Genomic DNA, 27,135 nt, shown 5'->3' with positions numbered 1-27,135 from the left:
AATTAGAATTCATTTCTTATATAATTATAATTCTAAAAACAACTAAAGTCAAGGGGGGGCGAGAGATTAGTCACAGATATTTGATTGTATATCGATCTAATCTTTTTCACCCCGTCCCGCGACAATAACTAGAATTAAAAAAAAGGGAATGTTAACGCATCCGGGAAGAAACGATTGATCTCTATCAATAAACCCGCTAAAGAACCGAACCAGAGAGTACTTAGTACCGGTGCTACGGAAAGATATGTTTTTAGATCTCGCATTTAAAATCCTCCTTCTTTATCGTATTACATACATTATGGTAATACATATATAATCACATGTATGTGTGGTTAAAGACCACTTGTATTTGTATATTTGTACCCGGAATTCCTAATTCAAAATTAAAATTTAAATGTACAATGATTCGATAGATAAGATTTTCCTTTTCTTAAAACAGCAAAATAGGTCCCTTTCTGCCTGAGAATTCCCGCCAAAAAGATTCATTTATTATTCATTATATGGTTGTTATATGATATGAGACCAAAAAGAGGAAATGGAAAGATAATTTTTGTATATCAATAGATGAAATAAGGGTGTGGAAAACAAGACAGGGATTCTCTACAATAACATCGTAGGCCAATTGAAAGGGATGTAGCGCAGCTTGGTAGCGCGTTTGTTTTGGGTACAAAATGTCACGGGTTCAAATCCTGTCATCCCTACCTATTACTTCTCCTTTGAGCAGTAAGGAGGGAGCCATTTTAGTTTTAGATTGATTAAAATTAAGCATACATAATCTATCATTTTCTCATATTATATATGATATATGATAGTATAGGTGTGCACGATGTATTGGGGTTATAAAATAAAAGAATCCTCTTTTTTACAGTCTTATTTATTATGATAAGAAAGCGCTCTTAGTTCAGTTCGGTAGAACGTGGGTCTCCAAAACCCAATGTCGTAGGTTCAAATCCTACAGAGCGTGATTCCGCTCTTGTTAAGTCGAAAATTACACCGAACTGAAAAAAAAAAAAAAAAAAAAAAAATTGAACAGCAATTCGAATTTGACCTCCTTGAATTAAATTAATTAAATTAAAATTAAAGGGGTCAGTCAAAAAAAGAGATGTTAATTAATCAAAGGTCCAACTGATCACCACGTATGTATTGTAAATATGCGGTTACGAATAATCCAGCCAAAGTAATAGGAATTAGACCTAAGACGATTCCAAATAGAAAAACTTCAATCATTTCAATTTATTTGAAAGGAGAAAAAGAAAGGTAATATCTATCCCTAAATATTAATCTCTATTGCCCATGAATATCAATAACTAATAATTGATAATTAACACGGTAAGGAACTATAGAATATATGGAATAGGACAGAAAACTTTGTTTTTATTAATTGTTCGTTCATTCAATTAATTTTCAAATAAGTCGTATCTTACTCAGACCAATAAATAGAGCTGAGGTTATAGTTAAAGCCGCTAGTAAAAAACCGAAATAACTAGTTAGAGTAGGCATGAAGGAGCTAAATGAAATATGTTCTTTTTATACATATGTTTATAAAGCACTTACCTAAGTTTCAATTTTTAAAAGAGACGGGGATAAGCAAAAATACCAATTGAAAGAATAAGTTCAATTGAAATTTTTTGATTCATCAATCATTCTAAACGGTATTCACAAAAATAGAGCGGCAGGACAAGAGTAGAAAAGAAAAAGAAATAGATTCATCATCTTTGTAGTTAGGTCAAGAAAAAACCTTTGGATCTAATACAAGAATACAAGAAAGGCCGCCTCACAAATATTGATTAGTAGAATTTTTTTTTTATTCCTTGCTCTTTTTTTTATCTATATCTAATACTATCGACTACTCTTACTTGTTACTAGACGACTAAGCAATTCCTTAAAATAAAAAAAGGAGGGCTTACAACAAAAAACAAAACCTCTTATGCAATTACGAAAAAAAGTCAATTTTTAGATTTCGCATCTAATTGACTTGCGGAAATATGATAATTTCCTTCATGAATTATTATAAACTTGTTGGATTCACGGGTTACCTGATCTTCCGTTTCTAGCCCCAAACCAATAATAGAATCCCCTATATTATATTCCAGGAATTTGAGGAATTTTCTATCGCATGATACGTGGTTATACATCGACAAGCAAGAAGAAGAAAGAAATTATCTAGCACTTCATGTCGATATACTGTTTGAAATTGCGTTGCTGTGTCAGAAGAAGGATAGCTATACTGATTCGGTATACTCTAAAAATACCTTTGGTACAATATTGACGATCTCACAAAGATTGAATTTCAGTGAATTTCCGTTTACTGATCTCATCTTTTACGGAATCGATCCCCTACAAGAATATGCGGAGCTCAGCATGTCTGGAAGCACAGGAGAACGTTCTTTTGCTGATATTATTACCAGTATTCGATACTGGATCATTCATAGTATTACTATACCTTCCCTATTCATTGCGGGTTGGTTATTCGTCAGCACAGGTTTAGCTTATGATGTGTTTGGAAGCCCTCGTCCAAACGAGTATTTTACAGAGAGCCGACAAGGAATTCCATTAATAACCGGCCGTTTTGATTCTTTGGAACAACTCGATGAATTTAGTAGATCTTTTTAGGAGGACCCAATGACCATAGATCGAACCTATCCAATTTTTACAGTGCGATGGTTGGCTGTTCACGGACTAGCTGTACCTACCGTTTCTTTTTTGGGGTCAATATCAGCAATGCAGTTCATCCAACGATAAACCTAATCCGAATTAATTATAGAGCTATGACACAATCAAACCCGAACGAACAAAATGTTGAATTGAATCGTACCAGTCTCTACTGGGGGTTATTACTCATTTTTGTACTTGCTGTTTTATTTTCCAATTATTTCTTCAATTAAGAAAAAAAGAGTAGTAGAATACTAAATAATAGTAGGAATTCTCTTATCCCATTCGGAAGGATTGCATCTCATAATTATCTATGACTGTTTATGTCTTTAGCATGACCACTTGATGAAATGTGGAGGGAAGCGGGATAAATGGCCGATACTACTGGAAGGATTCCTCTTTGGATAATAGGTACGGTAACTGGTATTCCTGTGATCGGTTTAATAGGTATTTTCTTTTATGGTTCATATTCTGGATTGGGTTCGTCCCTGTAATATGTAATAATGGGATGAACTAAGTTATAGGCATGAAAGTGTAAGAACTCAACGGGGCCCGCCTCCTCTTTCTTTGTCTGATTCGCGAGGAGGGGTCCCGTTGAATTCTTAATGATCATAATATTTTGTTCGTATAAATATAAATGACAACAAATAGATCACTTTTTCCGATGATGTTTTTGAAAAATGAACTCGATTAATTGATTCATAGCATCTGTTCTTCGATAGTATCTATCGATACTTTCAAGGTTAGAAGAAAAAAAGGAATCACTCAATTTCCTTTTCCTGGATGACACAATCACAATATATATTTAATTTTAATATTTAATTTTTTTTAATATTTAATTTTAATATTTTAATATTTAATTTTAATATTTCTTTTTTTTTTCTGTCGACCAGATATCAAGCAAACCCTTTCTAGACTAGTCTAACCTTACTCTATTTATTTTAGTATTTCATCAAAGTTTGAAATTTTTTTATAAGTTCATCGCCTTGCTTCTATTTTATATTTATAAAAAAAAGGATTCCTTCTCTTTTTTTTGGTTGTCCATTACTTATTATATTATATTATACTTATTTATACTTATACTTATTTTATACTTATTTATACTTATTTTATACTTATTATATTATCCTTATTACTTATTCGATTACTTTATTACTTATTCTATTATCTATTATAATCTATTATCTATTATAAGTAAATCTAAAAAAATAAAGGGTTCTGAAAAATCTGGAAAAATATAAACTAAGAATAGAAATCTTTGACGAATGGGATCCGGAATTGTTATTATTTCGACACAAGAAAAGGAATTTTACACATCCTTTTCTTGTGCCGAAGGCTAGGAAGACGAAGAATACTCCCTGTAATTATTTGTTCCCCTCATTTATCCTTCCTTTCTATTCTCCGCTTACTTATCTTATGTTTAGTATCTAATCAAATTGAATTTAGAAAACAAAACCCATTCTGTGACATTTCAATCTGACAATAGGGATATAATTACACCCCTCCCATTTAGATTGAAAAAAGAAAAGAAGGGGTAAAGACAAATAGTCTTCTTCACAATATACAGATTTTGAATGCGGTAAAAGTAATTCCTAGAGAAAGAATATAAACAAGCAAAAGACTTTTCATACTTTTTTCATCATACCTAACCTAATTGCCAGGAAGAATTTGTTCTTTTTTACAAATTTGATGTTGATAAATCCACGGATCTAGAAATTCATTTCGGACACTTGAACCTTTTCAAATTGTTTCTTTTTAAGAACCAAAAAGATTTGTGCAAAAACAATAGATGCCAAGAAGAACAAAAGGCCTTGGACACGTAGTGGATCTTGAAGTACTATTTCTGCATCCCCCTGACCAAATCCACCCACATTAGGATTACTTGTTAATGGTTGATCAAGTTTGATAGATTCACCCTCTGAAACAAGAAGTTCTGGTCCTGGGGGGATAATATCAACCACTTGATGTCCATCCAATGCATCCGTTATGGTTATTTCGTACCCCCCTTTTTCTTTTCGTATGATTTTGCTTACTATACCTGTTGCCGTAGCATTATAAATTGTATTGTTACTTTTGTTCCCGTCGGGATAAATCTGACCCCTTCCCCTATTTCCGCCTACGTATATGGGATATTTTAAGAAATGAACATCCTTATTACTAGCAGGGTCTGGGGAAAGAATAGGAAAGGTGATTTCACTATATTTTTGACCAGGAACAGGACCTATCACAAGAATATTTTTCTGAGTGGGGCGGTAGTTCTGAAAAGACAGATTGCCTATCTTTTCTTTCATCTCGGGCGAAATACGATCAGGTGGGGCTAACTCAAACCCCTCCGGTAAAATAAGAACAGCACCCACATTCAAAGCCCCTTTCTTACCATTAGCAAGAACTTGTTTCAGTTGCATATCATAAGGAATTCTAACAACCGCTTCAAATACAGTATCAGGAAGTACCGCTTGTGGAACCTCAATATCCACGGGTTTATTAGCTAAATGGCAATTGGCACATACAATACGCCCAGTTGCTTCTCGTGGATTTTCATACCCCTGCTGCGCAAAAATGGGATATGCATTTGAAATGGATGCCCCGGTTATTATATAGATCATGAGCGATACGGAAATGGATCGAGTAATCTCCTCCTTTATCCAAGAAAAAGTATTTCTAGTTTGCATGGTACAATCATTGATCCCGAAAATTTCTACAATAAAATTAGGTAGGTCACTAGTATAGTTCCCTATCCACGATTCTGCTATTTACTTTTACTGAAAAAAAAAAAAATTTACTGAAATAGAGGAGGAATTGTATTCCCCTGATGGGTAGAAAGAGTAAAGTAAGTACGACTTTGCATTCTTTGCTTATATACAAAGTAAGAAAGATTCTAATTGAATCCGTGAATCATTTTTCAGTCAGTCAGTGAATGATAAATAACTACAAGTGACGGCGATACATGATTTAAATAACGAAAGATCGAATATTTAAAAATTGTATCTAGAATGACTGGAAGGGTACAAGCAAGAACAGATATAATTTGATCATTATGAGCAAATCCAAAATCTTTGTAGATATAGCCAATCATTAGTTCCCAACCGTGGTGCGAATGGAATCCGACACAGAACTCAGTTAATAAAAGAATAGAAAAAGCTTTTATTGTGTCGCTTAAATTATATAGGAATTCTTGAACCCAAGAGTTAAGAATAACAAGTTCTTCATTACCCAAAATAGAATAACCACTTAGAATAACGAAACAGATTAGATTTGTCGAGAAGTGCAAAATCGTATGGATACGATCCTCATTGTGCATCTTGATCAATTGGATCGTTTCTTTGTGGATTCCTATACGAAGTTTTTGTAGATGTGTTTCCGGGTATTCTTTATCATTTCGTCCAACAGGAGGAGTTCCTCTACTTCTATGAATTGTTCTAGAATACTTTTTTCTTGAATATCATTCAAAAAAGTTTCGGATTGCCTAGTATTCCACCAATTAGTAATCCAAGATTTCAGACTTTTATTAAATGAGAGAGAGATCCACCAGGGCAAAAATACTATAGATGCAAAATATAGAAGGGGAGTGAATGCTTTCTTTTTTGCCATTTTTTCATCTGTGAATTGTTAATGAACCCACCTCATTCGTTGACTTTATGTGATCTAATCTTTCTATCAAGCATGACTTTCATTATATTATAAATTATAAGATAAATTATAAGGTAGGGGCCCATGAATCTATTCTCTGTTTTTTTTTTTTTTGATTCAGTGCTTAGTCCTTGAATCTAAAAAGAGTACAGAAATAGAAAATAAGAATCCACTTTGAATTCGAATGTTCGAATGAAATATATATATATATTATTGTTTCCAGATATCTCAATTGATCAAATTCGAAGCAATTGCCCTCTTTCGATAACTGCCCGAAAGAACCGCTTCAAATAATAAGATTATTCTATTCAGATTTTGAGACGAAGGAGCTCCCTGTCTATATCAAGATATCAATCAAATATGTCGAAAAATTTTCGCGGGTTATCTAGACTGTATATAGTCTAGAGTCCGGGAATAATTGAAAAAAAAAAAATTATGAAAAATATTATGATGATCAAAAATGAGTGACAAAAAAAGACAGAAAAGTTATCATTACATTTATCATTATGTTATAAGAAAGAAATCTACTTGTTTAGTTCTTAAGGAGCACAAAAGAAAGGATAAAAGGGGAGGGGCTGATTGACAAAAGGAAAGTAGAGAAAATTTACAAGATATAATCTATCTGTATCTAACGTATCAACTCCAAATATTGAAAATAAAAAGTTAAATATTTCGAAATACTTTGATATATGAGATGAATCCATTATTTCGATTTCTTGCTTGTTTTGTTACTGAATTAAGTTGAGTGGTTTTACATTTACAGACGCATAAAAAACAATTTTTGTGGACAAAAAAAAAAAAACAGTTTTGTTTTATGTTATGACTCTTCCGTATACGTCTTCTTTGGTTCGAGTGGGCATTCTTAAGAAACTTCAGTTTAGTTCTGCTATAGAAAAAAGAGGCTTCTTGTCTTGAGTTTTTTCCTCCTGCCGAGAAAGCATTTATTCTGCAATTCATTTCAAAAGACTTCAATCGGTACACGCAAAAAATAGGCAATTCAGCAGCTTTTTGCTCAATTTCTCGTGGAGTCAAATTCTCATCAGTACGAGTCAAGGGAACGGCCCCTGGCCTCTGATTTCCATATAAAGGACACGCCGAGCATAAATACCCTCTTTAACTTCTATTCTGATGGACTGAATATCTTTCATAAGGAATCGTAGAAAGATGCGACGATTTTTTCAGGAAAACCCAACGAAAAATACATACTATTCCCTCTTTTCTATCGAATCGATCATAACCACTACCTACATTCCAAAAAATCGTGCACCACAAATAGGAACTAATAAAGAGACCCGCGATCCCATAGAAAGACATCACGATTCCTTGTGGAAAAAAAAACTATTTGCTGAGACGGAAATAAAGATATCAAATTCCTACCAAGATAACTAGAAGTTCCAACTAATAAAAACCCTAATGAACCAAAAAAAAGAATAAAGGCCCAGCAGAAATTGCTTGTTTTTCGAGACCCCACTATAAATTCTATCCATATAGATTCTGATCGCCAACTCATACATACTAGATCCAGTTGCATTTTATTGGAATTGAGAAAATAAGCAAAAAAATTTGACTTTACTTTTTTGTTTCCGAAGTAACTCTCATCAACTAGTGCTATTTGATATGAACTTTTAGAAGTAATTCATCAAATTGCTTAGATCTAAAATCATCCCCTTTATATGATCCCCTATACAGATCTACTAGATATATAGACTTTAATTTCATACATTCGTCCGGTACCGATCCACTTGCTATAATTCATTTACCCTATATCATGTTTACGTATGCATAAGAGGAGCTTTTTCATTTATGTTCGGGGAAGCCGGATGGATGTTATACAATATTCTACTAAATAGATATCCGTGGCATCTAAGTCGTGAAAAAAAAAATAGATAAGATTTGGTCTTGGCCTTGGCCCCATCGAATCTAAAAAATCTTAGTTTTTTGAACATACAAAGATAAAGAAGCCATTGCAATTGCCGGAAATACTAGGCCTACTAAAGGCACAAAAATAGAGGGAATTGTCATAAATGGGTACCTCAATTTAATATTCGTACCTGTTATTGTTATATTGTTAGTTTATAAAGTTAGTTATAAATATATCTTATAATAATTATATTATAATTCGTATATTATACTAAGTATATCTAAATATTATACTAAGTATATCGAAATACTAAGTATATCTAAATATTTATACTAAGTATATCTAAATACTAGTATATCTAAATATTATACTAAGTATATCTAAATACTAAGTATATCTAAATACTAAGTATATCTAAGCGAGTATATATATCTAATATATATATCTTATCTAATAAGTGCAAGGAATGTAGAATTAAATAAAGGGACTTGCCCATCTTTCTAAATGAAATAAAATAGGTGTATGATAAGATAATCCACTTTCTTTATTATCTTACTTTATTCCTACTTTTCTATTATTATTATTCTATTGTTCTTGTCTTCTAATTTTAATTTCTAATTTGAATTTAATAAAGAAAGAGTTTATTACAAATTGAGAAAGAGTTTATTACAAATTGTCGAAAGATTCGATTCGTTAGAATCCGATCCAAGAACAGGGATTTTTAGTAAAAATAGAATTCTCGGGAGATATAGAAAGATGCAAAACTCTATATTTATATTTTTTCTATATTTGAATTATATAAACATACGCAATAGAGCAAGATAAAATTCGTTTTTCGACAATTCCATTTTATGTCACAAAGTCAAAGCCCATTATGCGGGCTTTGACTTTGATTCTGATAAACTAACTAACTGCCTTTTCACTACAAAGAAAATAATTTAACTTAAGACTCTACTTGATTGAATTTTGATTCAAAGGAAAAAAACCGTGGAACTGAAATAACTCACTCAGAACACCCTTTAAAGGATTACGTGGTACGATTGGATCGAATAAACCCTTATGGAATAAATATTCAGCCTCCTGTGAACCTTCAGGTACTGTTATATTCAATGTTTGCTCAATTACTCTTTTACCCGCAAATGCAATATAGGCATTGGGTTCAGCAATAATGATATCCCCCAACATACCAAAACTCGCGGTCACTCCACCAGTAGTAGGAGATGTAAGAATTGATACATAAAATAACTTTTTATTTGATTGATAATCATATAAAGCAGAAGATATTTTAGCCATTTGCATCAAGCTCAAACTTCCTTCTTGCATGCGTGCACCTCCGGAAGCACACACTAGAATAAGAGGCAAAAAATTATTGGTAGCATATTCGATCAAACGGGTGATTTTCTCGCCTACTGCGGATCCCATACTACCCCCCATAAACTGAAAATCCATAACCCCGATTGCTATAGGAATACCGTTTAGTTGACCCGTACCTGTTTGAATAGCCTCAGTTAATCCTGTCTCTCTTTGATAAGAATCAAGACGATCTTTATAGGGCTCTTCGTCATACTCAAACGGATCAGAATCAATACCATCTTCGTCATACTCAAACGGATAAGAATCAATACCATCTTCGTCATACTGAAATGGATCAGAATCAATACCATCTTTATCTTTGTCAAACTGAAATGGATCATAATCAATACCATCTTTATCTTTATCTTTGTCAAACTGAACTTTATCTTTGTCAAACTGAACTTTATCTTTGTCAAACTGAACTTTATCTTTGTCATACTGAACTTTATCTTCGTCATACTGAAATGGATCAGAATCAAGACCATCTTTATCTTTGTTAAACTGAAATGGATCATAATTAATACCATCTTTATCTTTGTTAAACTGAACTTTATCTTTGTCATACTGAACTTTATCTTTGTCAAACTGAACTTTATCTTTGTCATACTGAACTTTATCTTCGTCATACTGAACTTTATCTTCGTCATACTGAAATGGATCAGAATCAATACCATCCATATAAGGCTCTTCTTGGTCAGACTGAAATGGATCATAATCAATACCATCTTCGTCAGAACCATCTTCGTCAGCTTCGTCAGAACCATCTTCGTCAGCTTCGTCAGAACCATCTTCGTCAGCTTCGTCAGAACCATCTTCGTCAGCTTCGTCAGAACCATCTTCGTCAGCTTCGTCAGAACCATCTTCGTCAGCTTCGTCAGAACCATCTTCGTCAGACTGAAATGGATCATAATCAATACCATCTTCGTCAGACTGAAATGGATCATAATCAATACCATCTTCGTCATACTGAAATTCAATGGGATCCAGAGAGATCATGTCTTCATCCATAGGATCCCAAGTACCTGGATCAATCGAAAGTTCGATTCTATCTGAACTACTCATTTTCAAATGATATCCACAGTATTCACAAATATTCATTTTTGGCTTAAGAAATTTCTTATAATTTAATCCATAACAATCTTCATTTTCGCATAGAACCCACAAATGCTTGAAATCTTTAGGCCTTTCTAAATCATTACCATTTGCGCAACTTTCTTTTAGAGTTAAATCATTACCATTTGCGCAACTTTCTTTTAGAGTTAAATCATTACCATTTGCGCAACTTTCTTTTAGAGTTAAATCATTACCATTTGCGCAACTTTCTTTTAGAGTTAAATCATTACCATTTGCGCAACTTTCTTTTAGAGTTAAATCATTACCATTTGCGCAACTTTCTTTTAGAGTTAAATCATTACCATTTGCGCAACTTTCTTTTAGAGTTAAACCATTGTCTTCACTACTATTTCCACCTTCAACACAAATGTAACCACAAATGCAATTATAAATATAACTATCATTGTAATTGTCACTACCACTTAAAATGGAACTATCAATACAGGTTTGAGAACGAAGATAAGAGTTAATACAACTCTTAATGTGATTATTCCAACTATAGTTAGTATCATACAAGTTAAAATCATAGTGGGGATCGTCATTGTCAATCTCAAAAATTTGATTTTCACTATTAAAATATAGAGAATAATTATCCTGATTACTATCATTATCCTGATTACTATCCCTAATTAAAACCCTAATTCGGGTGTCATCAGAAATGAAATTCCGAATGTCTTTGACGCCAACTAAATGATCAACCTTACTGTAATAACTAGAGCTGTCACTACAACCATGAATGTTTTTATCCATATCATTTCTAACCGGGTCTTCGTTTACACTAGTATTTTCAATAGGACCAAGGCTATCCATTGATTTACTTAGCCCACATCTGTATTCTAATTCCCCCTTAGACAAGATAAAATTGAACCATAATTTTTCCATAGAGTTTTCTTGCCTCTATTTAGATGTAAAGTATAATAGATGAATAGTCATTTGATGAAAAAAAAAAAATCATTTATTTCCTATCGGAATACGCATAATGGATACAATCATTAAACTAATAATGAGTGAATATTGAAGTAAAGGATTCTCGTTTGTGAGAACCTGGAGTATCAGTTCATTATATATGATATATGATACTTTACTTTTTTCTTTTCAATTATAAATATAAATTTTCAATTAGAAATAGCGATTTCCCTATGTTGTGTAAAATTCGCACTGAAAAAATTGAAAAAAGAAATTTTTCTCCTATCAAGAACCTTTTTCGTAAAATATCGTCTACTAATACAATAAAATCTCGTCTACTAATACAATAAGTTTCTATTCCAACACGGAACGAATAGGATAGAAAAGAATACACCAATCTTTAGGATCGGCTCAATCCTTTTAGTAAAAGATTGGGCCGAGTTTAATTGCAATTCAACAAACCAACAGTAATTACTGGATTACAAAGTATCCATTGCTTCGAATTCAAATTTTATTTATCTAAAGTATCCATTGCTTCGAATTCAAATTTGATCTCCTTCCATACTTCACAAGCAGCAGCTAGTTCCATACTCCATTTGCCAGCCTCGCGGATAATTTCATTACCCTGGCGGGCAAGGTCACGTCCCTCATTACGAGCTTTTACACATGCTTCTAAAGCTACTCGATTAGCTACGGCACCCGGTGCATTTCCCCAAGGGTGTCCTAAAGTTCCTCCACCGAATTGTAGTACGGAATCATCTCCAAAGATCTCGGTCAAAGCAGGCATATGCCAAACGTGAATACCCCCCGAAGCTACGGGCAGAACACCTGGTATAGAAACCCAATCTTGAGTGAAATAAATACCACGGCTTCGATCTTTTTCAATAAAATCATCACGTAGTAAATCAACAAAGCCCAAAGTTATGTCCCTTTCTCCTTCAAGTTTACCTACTACTGTACCAGCGTGAATATGATCTCCACCAGACAGACGTAAAGCTTTAGCTAGTACACGAAAGTGCATACCATGATTCTTCTGTCTATCAATAACTGCGTGCATTGCGCGATGGATGTGAAGAAGTAGACCATTATCTCGGCAATAATGAGCCAAGCTAGTATTTGCAGTGAACCCACCTGTTAAGTAGTCATGCATTACGATGGGAGCTCCCAATTCTCTGGCAAATATGGCCCTTTTAATCATTTCTTCACATGTACCCGCAGTAGCATTCAAGTAATGCCCTTTGATTTCACCTGTTTCAGCCTGTGCTTTAAAAATTGCTTCGGCACAAAATAAGAAACGGTCTCTCCAACGCATAAATGGTTGGGAGTTCACATTCTCATCATCTTTGGTAAAATCAAGTCCACCACGTAGACATTCATAAACTGCTCTACCGTAGTTCTTAGCGGATAACCCCAATTTAGGTTTAATAGTACATCCTAATAGGGGGCGACCGTACTTGTTCAATTTATCTCTTTCAACCTGGATGCCATGAGGCGGGCCTTGGAAAGTTTTAGTATAAGAAGGAGGGATTCGCAGATCCTCTAGACGTAGAGCGCGCAGGGCTTTGAACCCAAATACATTACCCACAATGGAAGTAAACATGTTAGTAACAGAACCTTCTTCAAAAAGGTCTAAGGGGTAAGCTACATAACATATATATTGATTTTCTTCTCCAGCAACGGGCTCAATGTGGTAGCATCGCCCTTTGTAACGATCAAGGCTGGTAAGCCCATCGGTCCACACGGTTGTCCATGTACCAGTAGAAGATTCAGCAGCTACTGCTGCCCCTGCTTCCTCGGGCGGAACTCCGGGTTGAGGAGTTACTCGGAAGGCTGCCAAGATATCAGTATCTTTGACTTCATATTCAGGAGTATAATAAGTCAATTTATACTCTTTAACACCAGCTTTGAATCCAACACTTGCTTTAGTCTCTGTTTGTGGTGACATAAGCCCCTCCCTACAACTCATGAATTGAAAATTTTCGCAACAACAAGGTCTGCTCGGCATAAATTAGGAGTTAATGAAACCTTTTCGAAGAAATCTTTCAAAAAATTATCAACTAATCCGAAAGGTTCCTTATTAGACCATGGTATTTGATTCGCCAAATACATCATTATTCTATATTCTTTCATATTCTATATTCTTTCATATGTATGGCGCAACCCAATCCGTGTTTTTCAAGTTTAGAATTCCTTACTTTTTTTTTGAATCGAAATGAAAATGAAATAAATGAAATAGAAATATTATAAATATATAATTATAATTAGAATTATAAATATAAAATATATATATAAAATATATAAATTAAATATAAAATATATAAATTCAATAATAAGTCAATAGTCAATAATAAGATAATACTATAATAATATAAATTCAATAATAAGTCAATAGTCAATAATAATCAATAATAAGATAATAAGATAATAAGAAATAATATAAAATAAGAAATAATATAAATTCAATAATAAGAAATAAGAAAGAATAAGAAATTCACTCTTGACAGTAATATATGTTGTATATGTAAATCCTAGATGTGAAAATATGCGTAATTCGTTTATGAAATGAAAAAAAAGGAATATAGATGGAAAAAGGGGGGATAGGTTGGACGTAAAAAAAAATCGATATGCTAAAATAAAATACGAAATGAAATAAGGGCTAATGAGATAGAAATAAGGAATCGTAAATAGAGTTCGGGTTCGAATTCCATAGATAATATGGATGGTATTGCCTATAATGATAGACAAATGAAAGACAATGATAGACAAATGAAAGACTCTCTCAAAATTGTTATTTATTTATCCACTTGATATTTTGCAAATAGGTTGGTTGAACTTAAAAATTCCTTCATTGAATAAGGAAACAATCCAATTGAATTGCATTCAATTGGATGGTACCAACGAAATCGAGTGCTAATCCCCATTTCTTATTGAATTAACCGATCAACTTGCTGTCGAAGATTTTTTTTATTAGAAAATTTTCGAAAAAAAAAATTGACATATTTCACTTTATTTTATTATGAGAATAAATCCTACTACTTCTGTTCCTGGAGTTTCCACGCTTGAAAAAGAAAATCTGGGACGTATTTCTCAAATCATCGGTCCAGTACTGGATGTAGCCTTTCCCCCGGGCAAGATGCCTAATATTTACAACGCTTTGGTAGTTAAGGGTCGAGATACCATCGGTCAACAAATTAATGTAACTTGTGAGGTACAGCAATTATTAGGAAACAATCGAGTTAGAGCTGTAGCTATGAGCGCTACAGATGGTCTAATGAGAGGAATGGAAGTGATTAACACGGGAGCTCCTCTAAGTGTTCCAGTCGGCGGAGCGACCCTAGGACGAATTTTTAACGTGCTTGGGGAGCCCGTTGATAATTTAGGTCCTGTAGATACTCGCACAACATCCCCTATTCATAAACCTGCGCCCGCTTTCATACAATTAGATACAAAATTATCTATTTTTGAAACAGGAATTAAAGTAGTCGATCTTTTAGCTCCTTATCGTCGTGGAGGAAAAATCGGACTATTTGGGGGAGCTGGGGTAGGTAAAACAGTACTCATTATGGAATTGATCAACAACATTGCCAAAGCTCATGGGGGTGTATCCGTATTTGGCGGAGTAGTGTGAACGTACTCGTGAAGGAAATGATCTTTACATGGAAATGAAAGAATCTGGAGTAATTAATGAACAAAATCTTGCGGAATCAAAAGTGGCTTTAGTCTACGGTCAGATGAATGAACCGCCAGGAGCTCGTATGAGAGTTGGGTTGACTGCCCTAACTATGGCGGAATATTTCCGAGATGTTAATAAACAAAACGTACTTCTATTTATAGACAATATCTTCCGTTTTGTCCAAGCGGGATCCGAAGTATCTGCCTTATTGGGTAGAATGCCTTCCGCTGTGGGTTATCAACCCACCCTTAGTACCGAAATGGGTTCTTTACAAGAAAGAATTACTTCTACCAAGGAGGGATCCATAACTTCTATTCAAGCAGTTTATGTACCCGCGGATGATTTGACCGACCCTGCCCCTGCCACAACATTTGCGCATTTAGATGCTACTACCGTACTATCAAGAGGATTAGCTGCCAAAGGTATCTATCCAGCGGTAGATCCTTTAGACTCAACGTCAACTATGCTCCAACCTCGAATCGTTGGAAAGGAACATTATGAAACTGCGCAAAGGGTTAAGCAAACCTTACAACGTTACAAAGAACTTCAGGACATTATAGCTATCCTGGGGTTGGACGAAGTGTCCGAAGAGGATCGCTTAACCGTAGCAAGAGCGCGAAAAATTGAGCGTTTCTTATCACAACCCTTTTTCGTAGCGGAAGTATTTACTGGTTCCCCGGGGAAATATGTTGGCCTAGCAGAAACAATTAGAGGATTTCAATTGATCCTTTCCGGAGAATTAGACGGTCTTCCTGAACAGGCCTTTTATTTGGTAGGTAACATCGATGAAGCTACTGCGAAGGCTACGAACTTAGAAATGGAGAGCAAATTGAATAAATGACCTTAAATCTTTGCGTACTCACCCATAATCGAATTGTTTGGGATTCAGAAGTGAAAGAAATCATTTTATCTACTAATAGCGGACAAATTGGCGTATTACCAAATCACGCGCCTATTGCCACAGTTGTAGATATAGGTATTTTGAGAATACGCCTTAACGACCAATGGTTAACGATGGCTCTGATGGGTGGTTTTGCTAGAATAGTCAATAATGAAATCACTATTTTTGGAAAGGATGCGGAAAAGGGTAGTGACATTGATCCACAAGAAGCTCAGCAAGCTCTTGAAATAGCGGAAGCTAACTTGAGGAAAGCTGAAGGCAAGAGGCAAACAATTGAGGCAAATCTAGCTCTCAGATGGGCTAGGACACGAGTAAAGGCTATCAACGCGATTTCGTAACTAGTTGGTTAATCGAAAGAATTTCCGTATAAACAGAACTTTCGTTTCTACATCCCATTTTTATTCTGCTGATTAAATAGAATCAAATACAATCAAAAGTGAAATAGTGAAATTTGATCTAACGAAAAATTTGAAAATTGAAAACGGAAATAGAATAGGATGAAAAAGATAGAAAATCAATAAAAGAAGGTGGGTAGAAAAACTTATTAGACACCGGGATCAATGGTATCTAATAAGTTCTACCTACTATTGGATTTGAACCAATGACTCCCGCCGTATGAAAGCAATACTCTAACCACTGAGTTAAGTAGGTCATTTATTATCATAAGGAATCATAAAGAGAAAGAAAAGGGACCTATCACATCGATGGATTATAAATCCGATATTACTTCTAAGCAATACCAATCAAACCGACCAAAAAGGTATGATTATGATGTTGGATCATGTAATATTCATCTTGACAAGAAATTATCTAAATAATATGATAAAATATGTATCACAAACACAAGGGCTATAGCTCAGTTAGGTAGAGCACCTCGTTTACACGCGCGCCAATGTTTTTCAGGGGAGTCTATCATGCAATCAAAAAAAATTGATCCTTTTGAGAAATCGATGTCTTACTCCATTACTTTGAAGGAACAAAACAAGAGAACAATAGCCTGACAAATGGTTTGGTTCGATTCGGGTGCCGTTTAGGCAGGAGCAGGATCCGAATCGAACCTATCATTGATTTGAGATATTGATAGGGCGAATACCCAGTCTATTCAATGCTAGGCATAATGAGTATAAGGACCTCAAAAATTCTCTTTTCGTCCTATGAATCTTAAGGTGTATGAAGTTTCATCTTTGATTTTTTAATCAGGATGATAGAGACTTCATTTAACTTAGGTTGATCTAGGCCAGAAGCAGACCTACGTCAAGATAAACTTTCCCTTCTTTGAAACACTTTGGTAGTGCTCCTGTATCAGTAATGAATCAGAGCACATGGAACCATCTTCCTTTTTTTTCTAAGAGAAAAAATATATATATGGTAGACTAACTGATATTTCTATCAGTTAATGAAAGAGCCCAATGCAAAAAAATGCATGTTGGGTCTTTGAAATAGGTCGAATCATTTTGATAATAATCAGTTCGATCTGTTTTACCGAGAAGGTCTACGGTTCGAGTCCGTATAGCCCTATATTTTATATTTTTATTTTATATTTTATTAATTTTTATATTTTATTAATTTTTATATTTTATTAATTTTTATATTTTATTAATTTAAAATATTTATTAAATTAATAAAAAAATATTTATTAAATTAATAAAAATGAAATGAAAATAATATTCTTAAAACTAAAGCAAACTAAAACAATAAAGAATATCCAAATACAAATAAAAAAAGTTGTATAGTTTTTTTCCTAATTATTGTATTCTTTGTTGATTGGAACTGGTCGCTTCCAGTTGCTTGGTTAAAATCATTCCCATAAGCTCGCTCACAGGGAGATCGCTCAGAAACTGAAAACAAAAGCGCATTTCAACAGAATCTCATAAATATATATAATATATATTAAATATATATATATAGATAATATATATATAGATAATATCTATAAAAAGATATAATATCTATAAAATATAGATAGAAAATAAAAAATGTATTCTATATATAACTATATATAAATTTATTCTATATTCTATATATAACTATATAATATACTATATAATATATATATAAATTTATTCTATATTCTATATATATTCTATATATATAATAGATAATAAGATAATAGAAAAGAGAAAAGGTTTTTTTTTTTTTTTTTTATTTCTAATACATATTAGATATTAGTTATATATTAGAATTCCTTTTATTTAGAAAAATACGAAATGAAGTGAAAACAAAAAAGTTTTACTTGTTTTGGATTTGTATAGTATTCTACTATACTATATAGTAATAGTATAAATATCTATGTAATAGTATAAATGTAATAGTATAAATATCTATTTATACTATTACTATACAAATTAGTACTATATCGAATACAAATTAGTACTATATCGAAATTAAATCGAAATAAGTGAAATGTAAATAGGATTAATTCCAATCAATAAATCTTAAAACGCAACAGCAAACAAACGAAACTAGACGATTCGATCAAACTGAATTGTTGGTTTGACTAAACAAACAGTTGTGGATGACTTGACAATGAATTCCAGGTCGAATCGACTAATCCGGTCTATTTTTCACATTCATAGGAGTTCGTCTATGTTTCTGCTTTACGAATATGATATTTTCTGGGCATTTCTAATAATATCAAGTGCTATTCCTATTTTGGCATTTCTAATTTCTGGAGTTTTAGCCCCGATTAGAAAGGGTCCAGAAAAACTTTCTAGTTATGAATCGGGTATAGAACCAATGGGCGATGCTTGGTTACAATTTCGAATCCGTTATTATATGTTTGCTCTAGTTTTTGTTGTTTTTGATGTTGAAACGGTTTTTCTTTATCCATGGGCAATGAGTTTCGATGTATTGGGGGTACCCGTATTCATAGAAGCTTTAATTTTCGTGCTTATCCTAATTGTTGGTTCAGTTTATGCATGGCGAAAAGGAGCATTGGAATGGTCTTAGTTCCTGAATATTCAGATAATAAAAAGAAAGAAAAAAGTAAAAATAATAATAACATTGAGTATGAATTCCATTGAATTTCCCTTACTTGATCGAACAACCCAAAACTCAGTTATTTCAACTACATTAAATGATCTTTCAAATTGGTCAAGACTCTCCAGTTTATGGCCGCTTCTTTATGGTACCAGTTGTTGCTTCATTGAATTTGCTTCATTAATAGGCTCACGATTCGACTTTGATCGTTATGGGCTGGTCCCAAGATCGAGTCCTAGACAAGCGGACCTAATTTTAACAGCTGGAACAGTAACAATGAAAATGGCTCCCTCTTTAGTGAGATTATATGAACAAATGCCCGAACCTAAATATGTTATTGCTATGGGCGCGTGTACAATTACAGGAGGGATGTTCAGTACTGATTCTTATAGTACTGTTCGGGGAGTCGATAAGCTAATTCCTGTGGATGTCTATTTGCCGGGCTGTCCCCCTAAACCCGAGGCAGTTATAGATGCTATAACAAAACTTCGTAAGAAAATATCTCGCGAAATCTATGAAGATCGAATTAGATCTCAACAGGGGGATCGGTGTTTTACTACCAATCACAAGTTTTGTCTTGTACGCAGTACTCATACTGGAAATTATAATCAAGGATTACTCTATCAACCACCATCTACTTCAGAGATTCCTCCTGAAACATTTTTCAACTACAAAAGTTCAATATCTTCCCACGAATTAGTGAATTAGGTAGGATTCAGAAACAGAATAACAAACAACGAATTAATCTTCATAAATTCGATTTCATCGTAAATGTGAAATACTTATCTTATACAAATTACAAATAAAAAAGAAAAGTGCGGGAGAGATAAAAAAGATGCAGGGCCGTTTGTCTGTTTGGCTAGTCAAACACGGGCTAGTTCATAGATCTTTGGGCTTCGATTACCAAGGAATAGAGACTTTACAAATAAAGCCCGAGGATTGGCATTCCATTGCTGTTATTTTATATGTATATGGTTACAATTATCTACGTTCCCAATGTGCTTATGATGTAGCACCAGGCGGACTGTTAGCCAGTGTGTATCATCTTACGAGAATAGAGTATGGTGTAGATCAACCGGAAGAAGTATGTATAAAAGTATTTGCTCCAAGGAGTAACCCTAGAATTCCGTCTGTTTTCTGGGTTTGGAAAAGTGCGGATTTTCAAGAACGAGAATCTTATGACATGTTGGGAATCTCTTATGAGAATCATCCACGACTGAAACGTATCTTAATGCCCGAAAGTTGGATAGGGTGGCCTTTACGTAAGGATTACATTGCCCCCAATTTTTATGAAATACAAGACGCTCATTGAATGATAAGAAACTAATTACAACTTCAAATATTCAAGGAATATTTGTACATTCTCTTCTAGCTCAAACGGAGGAATTGAGGTTTCATTCGTATTCTTATGGATAGGCTAATAAATAAAAAGAAATAAAAGACAATACATCATTGAAATTCTCGATTTTTGAAGATACCTTTTTATTTTATTTCGGACGAGCCGAGACAATAGGATGAACAACAAGGGTTCTATACCGTGAACTTTGTATCGCGCACATCACTTAGATGAACTCTAGAGAGTCACATAGAAAGGAATGAAGAAATGGAATATGAAAGAGAATACAAATAAATAAATGAAAGGGAATCGGATTCTATTTGTACTGTAGCTGAGATGAGTCTTGGTTATTTCTATCCTTGAACTCCTCTAGACCAGACTTTTGGTTGGGCCTTTCAACCAACTATTTTAATCTTTTTTTTTAATTAAATATGTATGAAGTATTAACATTCTTTTTGAATGTGAGGAGCCACAGCGTGAACAAATAAAAAAGAAGAGGAAAGATAATGAAATTTTTTTCTTTTACTACATTATTTATTTTTTTTACTACATTATAATTATAATAGACTCTTTGCTCATCTAAAAAATAGAAACAAAAAAAAAAAAAAAAATAAATAAAGAGAGGGTTTACTTCCAGATAGCTAGCTAGATAAGTATGTATTATGTCGATCTATATCAATTAATTTGTAGAGTAGATACTCATACAAATTAATCATACGCCGAGAACCAGATTTGAACTGGTGACACGAGGATTTTCAGTCCTCTGCTCTACCAACTGAGCTATCCCGACCATTACCGACGCATTATCCTCATAATACTAGATGACTTGGGTCTATGTCACTTAAAAATGAAAACAAAAAAAAAAACGAAAAAGTATTAAATTAAAAGGGGAATTTCTTGGATCTTTAAAAGGAAGACTTTGTAAATTTCAGTATGAGTAATGATATGGATTATGAATCATTCAAATAGGTATTCCTTGCTCAAGGGTGTTGATTTGTACGTATATCATATATATATCACAATATATCATATCACAAGACTTGTGATAAGAGAACAAAATTCTGCTAGGATACGCTTGTAAAATGGAAAAGAATAGGATGAATGAGAAACATAAGGAACTTTGAACCACTAACAAAAAGGGTAGGATAAAATAAATAGATAGCAAACGGGCTTTTTGGGGTTGGGGATAGAGGGACTTGAACCCTCACGATTTTTAAAGTCGACGGATTTTCCTCTTACTATAAATTTCATTGTTGTCGGTATTGATATTGACATGTAGAACGGGACTCTATCTTTATTCTCGTCCGATTAATCAGTTTTTCAAAAGATTTATCAGACTATGGAGTGAATGATTTGATTAATGAATATTCTATTCGATTCTTTCTTCAACTTGGAATCGATTCACAACAATTCTTTTTATTTTTCATATAAATTGATTTTGCATATAAATAAAAAAAATACGGGTTCGAGTCGTCTTTTTTGGTTTTTCATTAGTATACCTATTTATTTTATATTTTATATAGGTATATCTTGCATCCTTTCTGGAGTTTCGATATAAGGATTCCTTTACCAACAGTCAACCCCATTTGTTAGAATAGCTTCCATTGAGTCTCTGCACCTATCCCTTTTTTATTATTCTCGCTTGTTGAACCTTTGTTTATTTTCGTAAAATAATAGGATTTGGCTCAGGATTGCCCATTTTTCATTCCGGGGTTTCTCTGAATTTGAAAGTTATCACTTAGTAGGTTTCCATACCAAGGCTCAATCCAATCCAATTAAGTCCGTAGCGTCTACCAATTTCGCCATATCCCCTTTGTGTCTTGAGATTAGGATCTCATTAGGATGCACTTCCTTCCCCCTTTCTCCTTCCCTTCCTTTCCCCTTTCTTTCATTTATTTATTTTCTTTCTTTTTATGCGAAAACCGTTGAATTTAGTATTGAATTTAGTAGATATAGATACTGATTCTTATATCGAAGGGTCTTTACCTATTTTATTTCTTGTTTGTTTATCTTCTTTCGTCTCTATCGGAGACCCGTATTTATTTGGTCCAATCAGAAAATATTTTATCATTTCTGTATTCGCAATTCAATATAGATGGATATTCCATAACATATATATGCCCCCCTTACTCTCAGTTTTCTCAGGCAATTTACTCGAACGGTCGATTTTTTTTTTTTTTTTCGTCTTAGCTTCCGCCTTTATGAATGAAAACAAAAGAAAGGAGTCTCTCATCTCTCATTATGATCTGGATTTCATTTCTATGGGTTGCATCTTTTCTTTTTTCTTTAATTTTATTTTTATTCTTATTCTTTTATTAGACTATCCTATATAACCATAATAAGATAACTAAAAAAATAAAAATAAAAATGAAAATTGAATTTATTCATTATTAAAATTTATTCATTTTAAAATTTATTCATTATTAATTATTTATTTTCTAGTATAATAGCATAATAGCTAGAACTAATTATTCCATTCATTTCTATTTCGACTTCGAAGATAATTCGAATTAGTTAGTCTAAAAAACAAAGTTTCATTCTAATTATTTAGACTTATAACGTATCATTTATATAATGATAATATATATATAAATTATATATAAATATAAATTATATATAAATGCATAAAAATATTTTCACTATAATTATCTAATTATTAGACTCTATTTATAATTCTAAACTAAATATAAATAAATTAAATATATATTAAATCTATATTAAATATAAATAAATATTAAATATAAATAAATTAAATCTATATTAAATCTATCTATCTATATTAAAATTAAATCTATCTATTAAATTAAATCTATATCTATATCTATATAAAAAAAAAAAATTATATATAATTTAAATGTAAAATATACTAAAAATATACTAAAAAATACTAAAAATATAAAATAAAAAATATAGTAATATTATACTTAGTATACTAATATTATACTAATATATATATAATACTAAATTATATATATAATACTAAATAGAATATAATACTAAATAGAATAGAATACTAAATAGAATAGACTAATAGAATAAAGATAACATATAATAAAATAAATATAAAATAAAAATATATAATATAGAGATAAATAATAAATAATTATAAAAATTATAAATATATTTATAATTTATTTTTATAATTTTTATAATTATAATAAAATTAGAATTAAATTATAATAATATTATTATAATTTAATATTATTAAATATAATGTTATTAAATATTAATATGATTAAATTAAAATATGATTAAATTAAAATATCATTTTTAATATGATTAAAATATAATCAAATAGAATGATTAAAATATAATCAAATAGAATTATATTATTCTATTCTTAATTATTATATTCTATCAATATTAGATTGAATATTAGATTGAATCTACCATTATTATATATTATTATATATTATTATATATCATTATATTAAATATGATTATATTAAATATGGCATAAATTATGTATGGCATAAATATGGCATTTAAAATTTAAAATTCTAGTTTTTCTAAATTCTAGTCTATAATTCATATTAATAATTCATAGTAATTATGAATAACTAATAGATAGTTAATAGATAAGATCGTAATAGTTTGCTGAATTCCTATGGATACAAAATTTCTATTATTTGAGCCCGCTTAGCTCAGAGGTTAGAGCATCGCATTTGTAATGCGATGGTCATCGGTTCGATTCCGATAGCCGGCTTTCTCTATTTGTTTGCTTTTTTACTTTTTTACATGATTGATAATGTTTTTTTGAAATCAAAGAACATTGAAAAAGCTTTTTCCCCTTTTCTTTCCAAAGGTCAACGATCCGTTTATTATGTCGTAGAAACTTTCAATTAGGAATAAAATTGGAGGAGTTAGATCTTTGCAGAATAAATCAAGAAAAAAAAAAAGGAAACTTTTTTTGGTTTAATTTTTAGATTTTAATTTTTATATTTTATATTTAATATATATTTTATATTTAATATATTTATATATTATATATATTTTATTTTAATTTCTATTTTTTGTATACATTATATACAATATACATTATATACAATACAAAAAAGTATGGATATTGATCCAATTCATCTCATTAATATTTGTAGTACAATCCTTCAGTCGATTTCGCTTCATTTAGTTCAGTTTTAATTTAGGTTTATGAAATTTCAATAAAATTCAAATTAATAAGGAGTCTTTATGTCGCGTTACCGAGGGCCTCGTTTCAAAAAAATACGCCGTCTGGGGGCTTTACCGGGACTAACTAGTAAAAGTCCTAGAGCCGGAAGCGATCTTAGAAACCGATCGCGCTCCGGTAAAAAATCTCAATATCGTATTCGTTTAGAAGAAAAACAAAAATTGCGTTTTCATTATGGCCTTACAGAACGACAATTACTTAAATACGTTCGTATTGCCAGAAAAGCAAAAGGGTCAACAGGTCAGGTTTTACTACAATTACTTGAAATGCGTTTGGATAACATCCTTTTTCGATTAGGTATGGCTTCAACTATTCCTCAAGCCCGCCAATTAGTTAACCATAGACATATTTTAGTTAATGGTCGTACAGTAGATATACCAAGTTATCGCTGCAAACCCCGAGATATTATTTCAGCGAGGGATGAACAAAAATCTAGAACTCTGATTCAAAATTATCTTGATTCATCCACCCATGAGGAATTACCAAAGCATTTGACCCTTCACACATTACAATATAAAGGATTAGTCAATCAAATAATAGATAGGAAATGGGTCGGTTTGAAAATAAATGAATTGCTTGTCGTAGAATATTATTCTCGTCAGACTTAAACCTAACTAAAATAACAAAACAAGGGTTCTGCTCCCTTTTCACCTGAGTTAAGGTTAAGTAAAGGAAGACAGGGTAAGGGATTTGATTCGGAAATTTTATTTTTCTCCTATTCATGTATGATAGATCCGTAGGTAGATTTTCATCCCCTGTACGCTATTTTACGTATTCCGTATTAAAAAGAAATTGGGAATAGAGAATCTATATCAAAGAAGGGTCTAACTCTTTAGTATCTGTTCTTATTTGATTTGATACATTGTAGTCAGTTACATTGGCGAATTAGGTGAAGGTGCGGAAAGAGAGGGATTCGAACCCTCGGTAAACAAAAGTCTACATAGCAGTTCCAATGCTACGCCTTGAACCACTCGGCCATCTCTCCTACATAATTATTATGGCCGATAACCCGAGCGAATAGCGAGTTATTCATATTAGATTGTTCGAGAGGTACGAACAATATCAATTCTAACTAGAAAACTAGCTATAAAAATAGAAAACTTTTCATCACTTTTTTCAGCACTTTTTCTTTAGCCTCCCGACTCGAAGAAATTTTTTTGTGAGGGGGCTGTTAAAAATAAATAATATAATACGATAAACATATACCATATATATCTATTCATGTTTGCGAAAAAGGCACTCCCATCTTTTTTCTGATATTTCTACCGGACTGGATTAAATCAATGAATTGAAACGAATCAAATCAATCGATTGGTTTTTTTTTTTTAGACTATGCTTAATGGATATTTTTAGTTCATAATTCTCTTTAGACTCTAATTCCCCATTTCTATAAGAATTCTAAAATTCTTTTCCAGTTTTAGATCTCTCAACAACAACCTCTTACTCTGTAAATCTATTACAAATTCATAAATCCTCTAAGGGATTTTTATATTTGATTATATGTTGTATACCTGCTATGCACAAAACACAAAAAAGGGCAGTTATTTTATTTTCATCATAGAACGATTATTCGATTATTTTTCCTCTTTTTATCATAATTTAATCAAAACTTCTCTAATTTTGCTAATCTATCCTAATCCGTAGGATAAATTTTTTGATTCTTCAACTTCGATGAAATCGTAATAATTCTTTTTTCTTTTTATATTTTATTCTTATACTAATAAATTCTTATACTAATAAATTTGGATGAAATAAAATAGGATTCAAATATTTCTTTTTTTTTTTTTTTCTTGATTCCTGCCAAAAAAATTGAAGTAAAGTAGAGGGCTATATCTTTTTTTTTTTTTTTTTTATGGAATGGGTCTGCTTTTATGTTATTTCGTACTGTACGCTTCCTTTGTTTGTGAGATCCTTTTTTTTTTCTCACGAAGGGGTAATGAAAAGAGTTATAGAATGGATTGCTACCTATGCCTAGATCGCGGATAAATGGAAATTTTATTGATAAGACCTTTTCAATCGTAGCCAATATCTTATTACGAATAATTCCGACAACTTCAGGAGAAAAAGAGGCATTTACTTATTACAGAGATGGTGCGATTTGATTATTATTATATAATTATAATTATTTTATATATTTTAATTATTTTATATATATTTTTTTTTTTATTTTTATTTTACCGCTCTTAGTCTTAGGAAAAAGACACATGATTCGGAATAGAAAAAAAAAAAAAAAGACTATTGAAAAAAAAAAAGAAATCTACGCTTGTTGAAGGTGAAGTTTATAAATAAAGCAATTCCTTCTGTCGTGTATCCCCGATTAATGCAACCTCAGATGCTTCAATTGTTGATTCGAGTATTGAGCGAAAGGTTACACCTATGGGTCTGTATTGTGGGTCAACCCTACTACACTAGTACCAATAGGCGGCATAGAGGAAGAAGCACTACATCTAGGAATCAACAACACGAAAACTTTGTTATTGTTATAAAGGATTCCCTTTCCTTATCGGGATCGGAACTAAGAGAAATGGTTGGGACAACAAACATC

General features: G+C 32.2%; 5 non-coding genes across 5 annotated transcripts; 3 read left to right on the top strand and 2 right to left on the bottom strand.

Moving 5' to 3' along the window:
• Nucleotides 1-627: 627 nt before the first annotated feature.
• TRNAP-UGG (transfer RNA proline (anticodon UGG)) lies at nucleotides 628-701 on the top strand. The gene has a single exon. It is a non-coding gene; the product is annotated as a tRNA-Pro (tRNA).
• Nucleotides 702-890: 189 nt separating this feature from the next.
• TRNAW-CCA (transfer RNA tryptophan (anticodon CCA)) lies at nucleotides 891-964 on the top strand. The gene has a single exon. It is a non-coding gene; the product is annotated as a tRNA-Trp (tRNA).
• A 20,157-nt stretch (nucleotides 965-21,121) lies between these two features.
• Nucleotides 21,122-21,194, bottom strand: TRNAF-GAA (transfer RNA phenylalanine (anticodon GAA)). The gene has a single exon. It is a non-coding gene; the product is annotated as a tRNA-Phe (tRNA).
• Nucleotides 21,195-24,037: 2,843 nt separating this feature from the next.
• Nucleotides 24,038-24,110, top strand: TRNAT-UGU (transfer RNA threonine (anticodon UGU)). The gene has a single exon. It is a non-coding gene; the product is annotated as a tRNA-Thr (tRNA).
• Nucleotides 24,111-25,488: 1,378 nt separating this feature from the next.
• Nucleotides 25,489-25,575, bottom strand: TRNAS-GGA (transfer RNA serine (anticodon GGA)). The gene has a single exon. It is a non-coding gene; the product is annotated as a tRNA-Ser (tRNA).
• Between the last annotated feature and the right edge of the window lie 1,560 nt (nucleotides 25,576-27,135).

This window comes from Durio zibethinus, unplaced genomic scaffold (assembly GCF_047325235.1).
Source record: "Durio zibethinus cultivar Kanyao isolate XHJ-2024 unplaced genomic scaffold, ASM4732523v1 HiC_scaffold_282, whole genome shotgun sequence".
NCBI lineage: Eukaryota > Viridiplantae > Streptophyta > Magnoliopsida > Malvales > Malvaceae > Durio > Durio zibethinus.
This window is presented reverse-complemented; position numbering and strand designations above follow the sequence as displayed.